The sequence below is a fragment of the Diabrotica virgifera genome, chromosome 5 (assembly GCF_917563875.1).
Source record: "Diabrotica virgifera virgifera chromosome 5, PGI_DIABVI_V3a".
Lineage (NCBI taxonomy): Eukaryota > Metazoa > Arthropoda > Insecta > Coleoptera > Chrysomelidae > Diabrotica > Diabrotica virgifera.
Genome location: NC_065447.1, coordinates 34,211,378 through 34,227,729, shown reverse-complemented (window position 1 = coordinate 34,227,729; position 16,352 = coordinate 34,211,378). Strand labels below are relative to the sequence as shown.

The following is a 16,352-nucleotide window of genomic DNA, read 5'->3' as shown; positions in this document are numbered from 1 at the left end:
ACTCAACACACACACTACACATTACTCCCCTGACTTAGTAATAAGTTATACAATTACGTGGCTAAAGGTTCTAGTTCTAAACCAAAACCAGAATCAGAGAGAAAAAAAAACAAATAGGTAAAGTACAAACTAAACTTAAAACCTAGAAAATAAGTCTATACAAAATATTATGAGCTACAAACTGATACAAAAACAAAATACTAACGCTAAGCCAAGCCAAGCCAAACAAACAACTGTGACAACAAACGCCGATCCTGTACAAGACAAATGTCACCAAAATTATTTGCTATTCATACAAATTGAGAAATGGCTGATCTGGCACATGCGCATAAAAATTTAGTTCATAGATAATCCGTTTGTGTCGGTTCTTGGGAGATATGTATTCTTTGTCAAGGGCAAACAAACATCAATAAGGTAATGTTATAAATCTATAATTAAGCATGGTTTCTGATTTCTGGGTTGTAGGATTAAATTATTATCCATAATATATAAAATCCACGAAGAGATTTCTCTGGGATTGGGTTCTACCATTAACCATACAAATATTACGAGATTATTAGATAACCATAAATGTTCGATTTTTGATTTGGTGTGTCGCTTGTCAACAATAATCGATTCGAATCGATCAGTTTTTCGATCATTTTTAATTTTGACCATTTCGGACATTTTACATTTTGGGAGTACAATGCTAGAAGTGTACAATATTTTCCGTACAATGCTAGGATTGTCCAATTTCGGGCTTTGCTCGTAAACAATATTATATAAAAAAATATTGGGTCGACTCGCGGAGGACATCCTGAAATTACCCAGGGGCAGTACGCTTGCGCATTAGCGGCTCAGATGGAAAAAGTCGACCTTATCCAATGCCCAGTTTTGTAATGCGCATGCGTATATTGAAAATATATAGGGAATTCTAGGGTAAAAATGGTTGTCATGTTGTTAGGGAAATCTAGGGAAATTTTGACAAAAATTCTAGGGAATTAAAAAAAATCATCTGGCAACTGGCAACCCTGGCTTTAGATCGAGTACATTACAGATCGATAATATTCTACAACATTCCTAGAAGACCTGCAAGTCTTTATGAACAAAATCACGTATTATAGTCAAGAGAGTATGGACTAAATAATATAAACGTAAAGAAGACAAAGCTTATGATCATTAGCAAGAAAAATATATCAGAAGGTCAAGTCTACTCAACCAAACCCCTGTAGAAAGAGCACTACAATTACCGCGGCACCATAATAGGGGAGTGCATATAGATTTTCACTTCGGAAAAAATCAAACAAGATAGAACTTTTTGTAATTTCATTAAGAAATGTTAAATACACAACATATCAAAAAGTTCTACTCGAGAAGTGGGTGCTTAATTTTTTATTAAACAAATGAACTACGAACTTAGATGTTTTTTTAAATATCTCCGAAAATATAAATTTTAGAAAAAAACTGACTTGACCATTGAAAAATTCGGAAAATTTTCCAAAAAAAACCTTATATAAAGAATTTTCTAAAATTAAATCTGTATCTTCTACAATTTTTTATTTATAACGCTAAAGTCACCCTTCTCACAAACATTGGCGCACTGTAAACTAGGGTACGGCGAAGTGCACGGTTGAGTTATTTTAATGTAATTCTTTAACTAACGGATCAAATGAAATTTTACAAATTCAACATGAAAGAAGAATAATCAAGCTATCTTATGGTTATAATAAAAAGAAATAAAATGTATTAATTCAAAATAAATGAAAAATTAATATATACAGGGTGAAAGAATTGAAAAAAAACAACATATTTTTACATAAAAACCAGGAAAAACACAACTTTTGGTAAACTGATTCTTCCGGTTCAATACCTCGATCTTATACATCAAAAAAGAACATAATATATACCAAATTTCGTTGAAATCGGACGTCTCGTTCAAAAGTTATAGTGCTATTAGTCACATATTATGTATAGTCGCCATTTTGAATGCCCGCCATTTTTGTAAAAGGCAAAATCTGAGATGGCCTCATATCTAATTTTCAGCCTTTATATGTTTAGTATATGCGGTCCAAATTATATGCTTCTATCATTAAATGCACAATTGTTTCACATAGCGGCTGCACTATTTAAAAAAATACTGCATCCGTTGGAACAGCATGCAAATGATGAACGCTAAGATGTGTATATTTGCAGGCGACATAGTATTTTGCTGAAACAGCAGAAAAACGGAAATTGGAAATGGAACAAATTAGAAACAACTTAGAAATGGAACATAGAAGCAAGCAAATACAACTTAAATGCAAACAAAGAGAAGACTCAGTTAATGAAAATAACAAGAAGACAAGGGACGGAAGATCAAATAGAAGTAAGAAGTAATGAGAGATTAACAAAAAATAATACAGACAAATTCATACAAATACTTGGAAACAGTAATCAACAACAAAGGAGAATTCATCATCATCATCATTTGGCTCTACAACTCTATGTGAGTCTTGGCCGCGTTTACTATTTCCCTCCATTGTTGTCGGTCCTGAGCAGCTATTTCCCATTGCTGTACTCCCATTTTGCGTAGATCGCTGGCTACTGCGTCCTTCCATCTCTTTCTTGGGCGACCAACTGACCTTTTTCCAACGGGCCTTTCCCAGAATGTGGCGTTTAGAAGTCTTTCGTCACTTGATCTTAGTACGTGACCCGCCCATCGTATTCTGTTTGATTTAATGTAGCGTACTATGTTTTCATCTCCGTATATTGTCTGGAGTTCATCATTGTGTCTTCTTCTCCATTCTCCTGTTGTCTCTTCTCTGCAAGGCCCATATCTAGTCCGCAGTATCTTTTACAGGAGACTATTCCAAACACTAAATAGCACTCAATAATAAAGAAATATCAACAACGACCAAGATGACAATATACAAAACAATATAGACCTACGGTGACATATGGAGCAGAAAACTGGATATTAAGAAGAAAACTCAGAAGAACGACTGGAGTAAGAAGAACATATTATATATAATCAAAAATGAAGAAATAAGAAAAAAACTCAAAATTAAACCGATACTCGACTCAATTAAGGAGAAAAAATTGGCATGGTTCGGACGTCTAACCCGGATGGACAATAACAGAAAAGTGAAAAGAGTGTGTGAAGTAAAACCAATAGGGAAGAACAGAAGAGGATGACCCATTAAACAAAAGAATAGTGACATCTCACAGATACTACAGAGTAAGGGTAAGACTTGGCAGGCAGCAACACAGATGGCATCCAATAGGAAGGAATGGAGAGAGTTTATTAAGAGCTAGACGTAACTCTCGACACCTTGTATTATAAATGGCCCAACACCGAAAGGTACAAATGGGTCTACTGATTAAGTCATAGGCGTAACCGGGGGGGGGGGGTTTTGGGGGTTGTAACCCCCCCCCCATTGGGATGTACTTTCAGCTCTATACGCTTAACATCATATCCCTCAGATATTTCCAGTAGTTGTAACCCCCCCCCTTTCAGGTAGATGTAACCCCCCCCTTAGGATCATCCTGGTTACGCCTATGGATTAAGTAAGTAAGTAAGTCAAACAAATTACATGACGCCACTACATCCTTAAAAAAGCAAAAATGTAGAGGAAGAAACTTTGAGTTAGAGAGGTTCTGTAATGAGAAGAATAAATCTTTGCTGTCAAGTTGTTCATGGTATGTATTCAATTTTCGGCTAAGAGGAATATGATCGTGATTTACTTTCCTATGTAGATAGTTGTTTATACCAACAGTATTAAGCAATTAAATATTTTATTTTTTCTGCTAATTTTCGACTTTTATCTCTTTTAATAATTTAATACCAATCTACTAATTGCGGCTTTAAAATATTTAAATGAGTTGACTTTATTAACATAGACATTGATTTAAATGTTAAAATTTGCATAACTAGATATTGTTATTTTCTCATTTTTTTTTTCAAATATATTTTGGAAATTTTGAATCACCAAGTTTTAAATGTAGCAGCTTCGAATGGATTTATTTATAAAGTACATCTAAATTATGTAAATATAGTACAATACATATTCTTTATACAATCATTTTTATTCCTAGTGTCCTCCTGTCCACCACTTTTTGATTATGAATTATTTTCAATAGGCAAAAGAAAAATACATACTTACTCAAAATTGGTTTTATTATAACTTGGATAACCGTGTTACATACTATTTGATCTGATAAGTGATTTCTTTAGAAATGAAAAACATGTTTTTGCAGAAAATTCCTATTTTATTTGACATAGCGAAAACCTACATTCGAATACCACGTATGAGAATTTTTAGGCGAAAGAGTTAGAGGTTGATTCTGAGTATATTGCTCACGCTCTACCGAGAATGATTCTAATCCCAAGTACGAGAAAACATTATTTCTATCAGAGTACGAATTAGAGTACGTAACCAACAACGAGTTGCTGAGAAGAATGGGGACTGACAGAGAACTACTAAAGATTGTAAAAAACACAAAAACGAGTTATCTAGGACACATTTACAGAGGAGAAAAATACAACTTTCTACAACTCATTATGGAAGGGAAAGTGGAAGGAGGGAGAGATCTAGGAAGAAAAAATGCTCTTGGCTGAAGAGACTGGACAGGCATGGAGACACATTCGATACTAAGAACAGCTCAAGATAGAGAGCAATTTGCTGTAGTTATAGCCAACCTTCAGTAATGGAGACGGCACCTTAAGCAGAAGAAGATTCGACATAGTTTCCTTTCAGTTCAATACAACGATTCTAGTGATTGTCCAACTTCTTTATGACGTCGGATTAATACGAGTCTGAAAGCTCTGCAAAATAGGTGTTTGTTTCGTCAATTCTCTCTTCGCTCGAGCTGATTTTTGTATTTACGAGCCATCTCTTCAGATTTTCGAACACATAACAATCAGAGGAGGCCAAATCAGGAGAATAAGCCGAATGAGAAGGAAATTTGAAGCTCTATTAATGAATTTTTACCATTGCCATAACGCTCTTGTGAGCCGGTGAATTGTCTTGGAGAAACAGCTGCTGTCTTTAGCGTCTACATATATTTATAAGAATAGCGCAAAAGGTGGAGAATAACCATTGTTTCGATGTACGTTGTGTTTTGTATATTGTAATAAGCAAGTCTACTATAATGTCTAATGTTTCATCATTGATGCATTTTCCATTTTAAGCTTTCCACTGGGATTTGGTGTGGACCTACTGCTCTGCTATTTTGCTGTTTCATAATGCCATTTTAATTTCCTCTATTAATATCTTTAAAATTACACCATCTTCTAGTTTCAATCTGTTCTGTTATATTGTTATTGCACAACTCGTTGATGTATTCTGTCTATTTCTCTAATTTTCACATTTATATCCATCGGTTTTCTTTTTGTATTGTTGTTGTTTATTCTTTAATTTCTTTTGTGTGCATATGTTACAACTTTTCTCTTTTCTCGTATTTTTATATTTTTGCTAATTGATCTTTTAACTGTTGTTCTGAAGCTATTTCCTTGTGGCATTTTTATAATCAACTATTTTTAATGAGAAATAAGCCACAATTTTACCAAAAAATGATTTTATTAACGTTTCGACGGCCAAGTCGGGTGTCGTTCTCAAAATACAAAATAATACTGATGAGTTGGTAAACACTGGGATATTTTTTCCACTGAGCTAATTATGTCTAATTTTGTATTATTATTATTTTGTATTTTGACAACGACACCCGACTTGGGCGTAGAAACGTTAATAAAATCATTTTTTTGGTAAAATTGTGGCTTATTTCCTATTGAAAATAGTTCTTTTAACTATTCTTCTTCCCGCTTGCTTAATTTTGTATTTTATTTGTTTATCCACTTTTTTGTAATCTGATTATCTTTGTTTTTATGTTGGCGTTCCAGTATCTTTGTCTAACTAATACATATACATAGTATATTTGGTTTCTTACAATCTCTCTTCGTGATCTGCTGGTGACTTCCATGTAGGTAGGTATTATAATATAATCTTTTCTTTGGAAGTTTAAACAGTGTATCTACTATAACAAAATTGTGAATGCCAAAAACTGAGAATTTGACAAAATTTTAAAATCAATTGGCATCTTCAATAGATTGTATTTGAAGGGTCAGAGGGAAAAACGATGAATGTCAATTTTTGGTCATTTTGCGATTTTTGTGCAATCTGTTAGCTTAGAAAGAGTACTATCAACATGTGAATGGCCAAGGGGAAATAAAGATGAGAATCATCTTAAAAACACGTCACAAGATTGGACGCAAAAGGAAAAACCAATAAATATGTAACTTTGTTTCTCATTTTACCGAAAATGCCTATTTTACCACTAGGCCCATGAGGCCCCTGTCTAGGGCCCGCATCTTAATGGGGCCCAAATAGATCACTAAAAGAAAATTTTTATTGAAAGAACAAAATAAATTTTCAAAATTATTTCATTTTACGAACAGGAAATGGTAAATGATAACAAATAGGTTATTTATTCGCAAAACCATAAACCATTCCTATCATAAAACTGCAATAAGAGTAGGTATAGATTGCCTTGTCGGCACTAATAACAATAAGCAAAATTTATACCTACACCACTCCGAAAGAAGAGGTAGGATTAACAGGAAGTATCGTCACGTATTTTGTCATTTATTCAGAAATTCAGAATGCACTTTTAAATTTAATATTTATTTAGTTTGATGTCGTTTTATGAAAAGATAAGGTATTGCTTGCTTGTAGTATGTAATATTAGTTTTCAGTGCTGTGCTTTTTAGTTAGTTCAACCACAGTTCAACTAATCTATTCATTAATCATTAGTCGTTTTATTAAATTTCTTTAAACACTTATTTTTCTTAACTAAGTAATCGTTTCGTTATTATCATGAGTTACAAATGTTACAATCATTTAAGTGGCAGTGAAACACGAAAACAGCAAAAATTAAGAGAACAGCATCCTAGCGTTCATTGCTCTTTTTGGTAGCCTATCCTCTCCCATTCTTATCACATGTCCGGCCCATTGCAGTCTTTGTATTCTAATGAAGTCTGACAGGAGTGTTTCCTTATAAAGTTAATAAAGCTCGTTGTATCGAATTGTGAAGATTCCGTTTTCCCTCACAGGTCCTATAGTATTCTCCTCAGTACTTTCCTTTCGAATGTGTCGAGTTTGTTTTTGGATGTTTCTTTCAGGACCCATACTTCACTGCCATAGCATGCTATTGGTCGAGTTAAGATTTTATAGATTCTCATCTTTGTATTTCGGTAGACACTTTTAGACCGAAATATATTGGAGGGGGAAAAATAAGCTCTGTTTTCCTGCGTTATTCTTTTCCGTATTTCTCCATTATCTGATCTTTCGGCATATATTTCTACTCCCAGGTATGTAAACTTTCAAACCGTTTCAATGTCATCTTCATATAGGTATAAAGTTTTGTGGGACTATATTTCGTCTCTTCTGTATCATTATTTTTGTTTTTTTTCTGTGTTAGTTTCCAGACCTAGCCGTTTCGTTTGCGTTTTTAACTTTGCGTGTTTTGTGCATGTTTCCTGTGCTCCTGTTCGTGTTCTACTCATAATTTTAATATCATCGGCATAAGCAGCTAGTTAAACTAAGGTTGCCAGGTCTGGTGAAAATTCACCAGATTTGGTGATTTTGTAACCCATTTGGTGATATGGTGAAAACTTTTTTAAAAAGCTTAATATCTGGTGATTTTTTGACCTTATCTACATATAAATTTATTTTAAAATTTAAAAAGTACGATTATACTATATATGAGTTTGTTATTCGTTATTAAGAATTGCCTAATATTCATATCATACAAAAAGTATAATTTGTAATATAAAATGATCCACCTCTGTGGTGTTCAACCGGGGATTTCCCGAAGTTTACGCTATTCTTGCACGTTTCATGCACTTCCAATAATTATTTATGTTTTGGTTTTATAAACAAACCTTTCAGTTAATATCAACATTTCAATTTACGCTGTGTCTAGGTACACGCTAACGTGTACGCAAATAAAAAAGTTAGGTACACGCGAATTAAACTTCATCAAGCCAGTGACGTCATTATTTAGCGTGCGCGGTGACTTTATATTTTGGTATTCTTTTTCTCATGATCATCTTTCAGTGCGTCACAGTTTTTCGACTTCTCTCTAACGCATTAAATTGTATGTGACAGAAAAAAAGGCACGTCTGGGAATACTTCGGTAATTATTCTAGTTCGGTGATTATTCTAGTTGTCGATAGATGGCGCCATAATCAAAAAAGAATTATTTATTAAATAAAATAATAATATTATCAATATAATCTGTACAATTTATAAGACTATACAAATGAAAGAAAATACCATTTTATAAATGCAATAGACACAATTGATTTGGTTTTATTCCAAATTGAAAATAAAATTTGACAACTGTCAGATTTAACTAAAATGTCACGTTAGAATAAATGTCATAAATGTGTATTATCACGGACTTACCTTTTTTTCTATAATTTGTGACGCACTGAAAAATGTTCATGAAAAGGAGAATACACGCTATTTTGATATTTTTAGTGTTTGTTGTTTGTTTGATAGAAAATATTTTTATTAAGGGAAGGGGAAGGGAAGCAAAACTATTCAGATGTTTGAAACTTAATTGTAATAAAACAATATGCATATAAAAGTATATATTCAGGTTAGCAAAATAAATATTAGTTAACATGATATATACAAAATACTGCTAAAATAATTTTTATACGTAAGTTAATTATACCAGTTTATTTGGTGTTTATTTTTATTTATACAGGGAGTTGAACTTGTTACGATTTTCATAGAAAATTGGTTATAACTTTGTAAATATCCTGTATAACATAATAAACCTTTATATTTTTGTGATATGGAAGTTAAGAAGATTTCGAACATAAAATAAAATATAGGGTGTTCCATTTAAAAAACATAAGTTTGGTCCGAGAGTATATTATCGAACGCCCTGTAACATTCTAACTAATTTTAGTAATTTTGTAATATGAAGCTCAAAATTTGCTAAAATTTTTGATACTAACTTTTATTGCTATCTATTACTTGCGGATCTACTGAGCTTTATCACACTAATCAATCGCCCCGTATATTTTATCTTATTACTTCTGCTACCGTTAATCACGAATTTTTGTCTCTTATCTTTTTCATACTGTTTTAGAATGTTGTTAAACTCATTAAAAGAACTAAATAATTGTCCACACTCCATATAGTTAATTAAAAAAAAACACTAAACAAGTAAAAAATAAGGAAACTCTTTACAAATCAATATTAAAGTGTAAACATAACGCGATTAGACAAATTCTAACCACACTCTGACACTCGCGATACTTACAGATACTTAATACCACAGCATACACGCGGCTCAAATTAGCGTGTACCAAAAAACCCAGTCATAGTACACGCTAAATAATAACGTCACTGACTTGATGACGTTTAAGCGTGTACCTAACTTTTTTATTTGCGTACACGTTAGCGTGTACCTAGACACAGCGTTCAATTTATCAGTTGTATCTTTCTTGTGTCGGCTGTAGAGTTGTAAGTGATTAGGTACTGTTTTTATAGTTTTGTCATGTATTGTGTTGGTTTGATCATCTTTAAAATCTCAAAGGTGGGTAGGTGTATTACTAACTATTTTTTCAGTTTTTATTTATATTACAAATTTGGTAGCATGAGCAAAAGTTACTAGGTGTTTTAACAAAAAGTTTGGTGGAAACAAGGTGGTCTGCCAGGCCAAGTTTATGACAGAAAAAGTTTAGTTTTAAATAGTAAATAATCTACATTATCGGGAGTTTCAGTAAGTAAAGGCCCCGTCTCACCATCAAATAATTGACAGTTATTTGATCAAACTTGACAGTTAGTGACACAAAGTGACAGTTAGTAGGTATAGTTTGTGTCACTAGTCAAGTTTGACTGTCAAGTTTGATCAAATAACTGTCAATTATTTGATGGTGAGACGGGGCCTTAATAAACCATAAACCAACCCTTCACATTACCGTTCTCGAATTGTTACGCGTATGCGCATGCGCAATAACCTATAATCATGCGCAGTAACACATTTTTCGTTACTGCGCATACTCATAACAATCTGGTGATTTTTAGCAAAATCTGACAACTTTTTAAGCGACTGTCTGGTGATTTTTAGTTTTTTGACCTGGCAACCTTCAGTTAAACAGTTCTGTTGGTCAGGAGGTTTCCCCGTCCAGTTTGCATTTGCCTAACCGCATACTCCAGGTTAAACAATGTTGGGGCCAGCCCATCTCCTTGCTTCAATTGCTGCGAGATTTTGAAAAAGTCTGTCCGGTGGTTTTGTACTCATACACATGCCTGAGTTTCATACATTGTGGCTTTAATGACTCTAATTAGCTTGTGTGGTATTGCCAATTCAGCCAATATATGAAGAGCTTATTTCAGAAAGGGACCTGAGTCAGTCTTTTGTTATTTTTTGTTAAGACTGAATTCATTCGCTATGATGGTACACATATCGTTTACGGTAGAAAGGGACCCGATTCATTATATTATAATAATAGAGCAACCGTATGGCGTACTTTTCGTTTACTACAGAAAAGGATTTCATACCCAGACAGATTTTTGGCAATAAATCTCGAAAGTTAGTTAACATGACTCGAGTCCCTTTCTGAAATAATCTGTTTATATCTGTTATAGTCTGTTGTAGTCTGTTCCTTTTGATTGAATCGTATGCCTGTTTAAAGTCTACAAACATATTGTTAACATTAGTTTTGATCGCGCAGTACGTCCTGGGTATACCAAGAGGGAGAACGCCTGCGCATTACAAAATTGGGCGTTCGCGGAGTCCAAATCTTTCCCTCTGAACACCCTCCGGATTGTCCGGATTTTTAATTCGGTGTTCGCGCAGTACAGAAAAAAGATCCTGAACGTGTCCGGGATACGCTCTCGACGTTCGAGGATTTTGTTTCGGATTTTAAGTTCGCACAGGCGCACAAAATATTTGGGAAGAATTTCTTGACATTCTGTTCTTACTCCTTCCAATTCTTAACCTAAAATATTGTTTTGAACAGCTTGTATATATGTAGAATCTGGTTTTTAAGGTTTTGAAATTATGTAAAGTGTTGTATCATTTAAATATTCTTCAAACAAATTTTAATATTTTTTATATTAAAGCTTTTTTAGTTGTTTTTGTCAATGTTTTCCATTTCGTATGTTTATAAATAAGTAGGTACCTTTTCTAGTATTATTTTCATTCGATATTCGATAATTATCTATTACGGTAGTATGTATTACAATAAATTGTACTCTGTTTTTACTTAATTTCTTCTTTCTAAATGAGCTTATGAGTACCTACATATTCTTGTGGTTTATTTTTCAGTTTAATTTATGAGTTAAATTAGTCTCTTATTGAATATAATGAAACATAAACAATACATCAAACTTATTCTGAAACTATTTCTTGTGTCTTGTTATATTTCATTATTTTTGTGGTGTAATAAACCACAACCCATTAAATTCAATACATAGATATCAAAATTGGAAATGATTGTTTTACTTAAATTATTCCTTCCTTCAGATAATGTTCAACCCCCAGGAAGTTAAAGGTAATTTTTATATCTAAATATCAACAATAGGTGTTTTCGTGGAGCACGTCCTGAACGTGTTCAGAGGAAGAACGCTTGCGCATTAGAATTCTGGCTGTTCGCGGTGTTGAAAAATCCTCCTCTGAATAAAAAGTTCTCTGTTCGCGGAGCGCAACAACTTGTCCTGAACGTATTCGGAATGCGTTCAACAAGTTCTGGGATTAAAGAGAGGATTTATTGTCCGCACATGTGCAGAAGTTGATTTGACGAATTTATTTATTTTGTTAAGAGATTCGAGATTGTATTTCTAACCTAACAAGTTTAAAATTTTGAATTGTTGTGTTATCATACAAATGTTGTAAAAGGTAAGGTTTTTTAAATTGTATTATGTATTTCAGTTTCTTATTTTTAAAAACTTTTTAGATGATGAACCTCAGTTCAAGTGATGAAGATTTGGAAGCGATTGTAGGACTTTTAAATGTTCCAAAAAATGCAAATTTTTTTGAGGAAACTGTGCAACAATTTAATAACCAACAATTTATACAGAATTTTAGATTAAGTAGAGACTTAGCTGTAGATTTGGCAAATAAGTATGAAAGATCTCATTTCCACAATATTATGTAAAATTACTTTTCCTGTTTTGGAGTGTTGTTTGTCCTAGCGTAGATAAAGATAAAAGAATAAGGTTAGGCAATTGGCATAGGCAACCCAAAAAACATCCGGAAATTGTTCGTGCAGAAACAAATTCAGAATATATTCGGAGACACGCTTGCGCATATATTTGTATCCGGGTTAAGTTCAGAATACATTCAGGATGTGCTCCACGAAAACACCTAATCTTTTACTCTCTCCAAAAATGTAAGCTGGATTTCAGAGTGGAAATAACCACATTATATTGTGGAAATAATAAAGAAAGACTCTAATCAAATTTCTACCTTCTAAGAAAGGCATTGAATTATTGAATAGAAAGTTAATCCTTTGCCTGTTGCCTTTATTCTCTTTTCTTTTTCTCTTTGTTGACATACAAATTTGTTGCATTTGCATTTTATTTGACATTTATTTCGAAATAAGAAAGAGACAACAAAAGGCTTCCTTCTCTAACCTTAATGTATGTAAAATTGTTCGCGGAGCGAAAAATCCTGAGCATGTCCAGGATAAGTTTACGTTGACGCCTGCGCATTGGAAACTAATCCCGAACTTACTCTGGGTATGCTCGATTTGTACTGCGCGAACACTACTATTAATGCCGTATTCCCATGATTTGCTCAAGACCTGCTTGACTGTAAATATTTGATCCATTGTCGAGCTTCCCCGTCTGCAGCCCGTCTGATACCGTCCAATTATATTTTCTGCTAGTTTAAGCTGGTTTAAAATATACTTAAGTACGTAAAGACTTTATAGTAATATACTGTACATGTACATAGTAGAAAAATTCCACGGCAGTTTTTGCACTTTAAACAATTAAACAATTTTTAATTATTTAAATATAAATTTTATGTATTGTTAATAAAAATTTAAATTTCTGTTGCAACTATATTTCTATTAAATAATTATGGTAGGGGAGCAAAGTATGCTAAATGTGCAGTCACTCGAGCGTTATGGGAACCTATTGGGTTGTGAAGAGTAGGTCCTAAAACCAAAAAAAGTTAAGTAAAGTTTTCCATTTTAGTGGGCGCTTGCCATATTTTAATTTCATTTTCCAACAATTGTTTTTTCCGATTATAACGCCATCTATCCATAATTCGAAAAAATGTTTCGAAATAAAAATTACTTATTTTTACGTAAGGAATCAAAATCTGCAATAAAAAATGGAGGCTCCTATTTAAGATTTTAAAGTAACCCCCCACCCGACCTCCGTGGGGGTCGTGTTTGGTGCCATTCGATAGATTTTTCAAAAATAATAAATAAGTGTATTTTACAGTTTTTCGATCTGATGTTTGATGTTTATTTCGCGAAATATCAGGGGATTCGTATTTAAAATATTACATTTACCCCCCCCCCCTCTCCGTGGGAAGTCGTGTTTGGTATCATTCGATACATTTTTAAAAAATATTGAGCACATATTTTTTAGTTTTTCGATCTGTCATGCATTTCGCGAAATATTCACTTTTTTCTTGTGGAACTTTGGGACTCACCCATTTCCTTACGCCCGGCCCAAATCGTCAGATTTTTGAAATATACACACTTTTGCAGGTATGTACTTAACTTACCATGTCTTAATCTGACAATTTCGAGTTCTTTTAAGGATAGATTTTTTTTTTCGGGACCCCCTTAACGAACTCCCCTGTGTTAAGAGCCAATATATGGTAGAGAGTAGAGGTAATACATCTGCAGGGTACCAGGTTTCTCCTTATATGATAATCTGACGCGCTCGAGTAACTGCAAAAATCCCCGCTTGGGCTCCCCTACCAAAAAATTATTATTATTATTACTATTAAATTTTTGTTAAGGGCCCGAAAATTATGTAGTGCCTCGCGCCTGATTTGAAGTAAAATAGGCTCTGCTTTCATCGTGTTAGTTCGTTAGTTCTTGTTAGTTCGTTAGCATTGTTATTATAGCAGTATTATTTAAATAATCGTATATATTTTCTAATATATGCTAATGACAAAAATTCATATATTTAAATAAATTTAATTATTTTTGTGGTTCAATTTACTTACTGATTTATTTGTTATCGACAAGTAAACTACACACAAATAGACTAGTCGGTTCTGTTTATGGTATTATGCAGGTAAACAAAGCAATATAATTTACATTAGAATTTAATGTATAAGTTATAAAGTTATAGTATTGGGCGTCTTTTAGCACTTTAAAACTTTACCTGACGCAAATACATTTTGCAAAGATGATTGCCTTCAGGAAAAAGGTTATAATTCAATAAATAAATATTAGCATAACTTTTATTTTATTAGCCATTTCTTGAAATCCGGTTGTGCTTTTGCATAAATGTTGAGAATTATAGTAATCTTTTAAATTGAGTTTTATTACAGTTGATTTATTTATTATATTCCCTTTTGTGCTTATCGGTGTTTGAGTAACACTTCTTGTATTCATTTCTTTATAAAGTTACTCTTAGAATTTTGTAGGTAAGTATAATAAAATGTATAACAGAGTGTAGTATAATAATTGAAATAGAAGAGAAATTGGGTTTTAGTAGGCTGGTTCTAGTAAAAGTTGATTTTAAATATAAAATAGGAAAAGTATACCTACTTTTCCCAATGCCATTTAGTAAGACTTAATTTGTCGAAATCTATTAGTTGGTAGCTATCTTCTTCGACGCCAATTTGATTACCTGGTGAATTTTCACAGACCATTGAAATATCTATTTCATTACTTGTTATACAGAGTGGACCAAATAAAACAATCCACGTCGATATTTGGCAGTATTTATTAGATTTTAAGGAAATGACGAAACAGGTCGATTTTTGATTTAAGGGGGACACATGTTTACGGTACATACATTTGTCATTTGTCAATCACCCCTTTCCACTTCCCCCACCCTTATTTTTCAATAGGGAATAGGTTATTCAATTCTCTATTCAGTAATATAAACTTACTTACTTACTTACTTAAGCCGTCCTCTTGTACCTTACGGTGTCGAGGTTGTAATATAAACATTAACATAATTATTTATACAGGGTGTCCAAGAAAAAATATTTTAATTAAATTAATTGACACAAAAAGAAGAATGTATGTAATTTATTTAATTCAAAATACATTCTACTGCTGTCACAAAACAGAAAAAAATGTTTTTTTGATAAATAAACATTGTTTTTCGCTTAATTTCAATGTTCAAGCTGCCACCCATCTGCCTCTTGGTAGGTTGCATATTGAGTTTAAGCGAAAAACAATATTTATTTGTCAAATAAACATTTTTCTCTGTTTTCTGTCAGTAGTAGAATGTATTTTGTGTTAAATAAATTGCATACATTCTTCTTTTTGTGTCAATTAATTTCATTCAAAATAATTTTTCTTGGACACCCTGTATAAATAAGTATGTCAATGTTAATATTACTGAATAGAGAATTGAATAACCTTTCAAATGAGGTAGCATATGACCCCTATTCCCTATTTACAAATAATTGGTGGGGGAAATTGAAGGGAGGGGGTTGACAAATAACAGATGTTTGTACCGTAAAAATGTGTCCCCCTTAGATCAAAAATCGACCTGTTTCTTCATTTGTTTAAAATCTAATAAATACTGCCAAATATCGAGGTGAACTGTTTTCTTTTGCCCACTCTGTATTATCAGTTGTGATGAATGTATTTTTACTATTTTCAACGTTTTAATCTTCATTATTGTTTTCATTTTCAGTGTCTTTTTGGTCCTGCCTTTGATTAATGATATTTTGGAGATCTTCCTCAGATTCCAATGTTGATATAAATGTATGTTTCAATGCCTCCACGCATAAACCATGCCTGGGGGCGCAACCAAACATTGCCTCGTAGGGAGATCTTTTTATTTTACTGTGCAATGCACTGTTTTTTAGTTTTCATAGGTTAGTAAGTTTTTTCATAGGTTTTTCATAAGAACATATTTCAAGTCATCCCTCCAGTGTGATGTTTTATGGTGCTGCATCCAGGTAATTATCATATTTTCTATATCCTGGTTGGCTCTCTCTATCACTACCTTGACTTTGGCTCTATCTAGTTTTTCCAAGTACAATTCTGAAACATACTTCAAGGGTTGTGACATTTTAAAAATAATCAACACGAATGTAACTTATTACTTGAAACACCTAAAATTAAAAAAAAATAAATTTGAAAATAAACTAATTTGAAAATCTCAAGAAGCGGGACTATAACAAACACAAATACCAAATTTTAGAAATAAAATGTT

The 16,352-nt window shown here is 32.8% G+C and overlaps 1 long non-coding RNA gene across 1 annotated transcript; it reads left to right on the top strand.

Moving 5' to 3' along the window:
* The first annotated feature begins 11,593 nt into the window (after positions 1 to 11,593).
* On the top strand, positions 11,594 to 12,152 carry LOC126885665 (uncharacterized). Its single transcript, XR_007698427.1, has 2 exons — positions 11,594 to 11,877; positions 11,936 to 12,152. It is a non-coding gene; the product is annotated as an uncharacterized LOC126885665 (long non-coding RNA).
* The last annotated feature ends 4,200 nt before the right edge of the window (positions 12,153 to 16,352 follow it).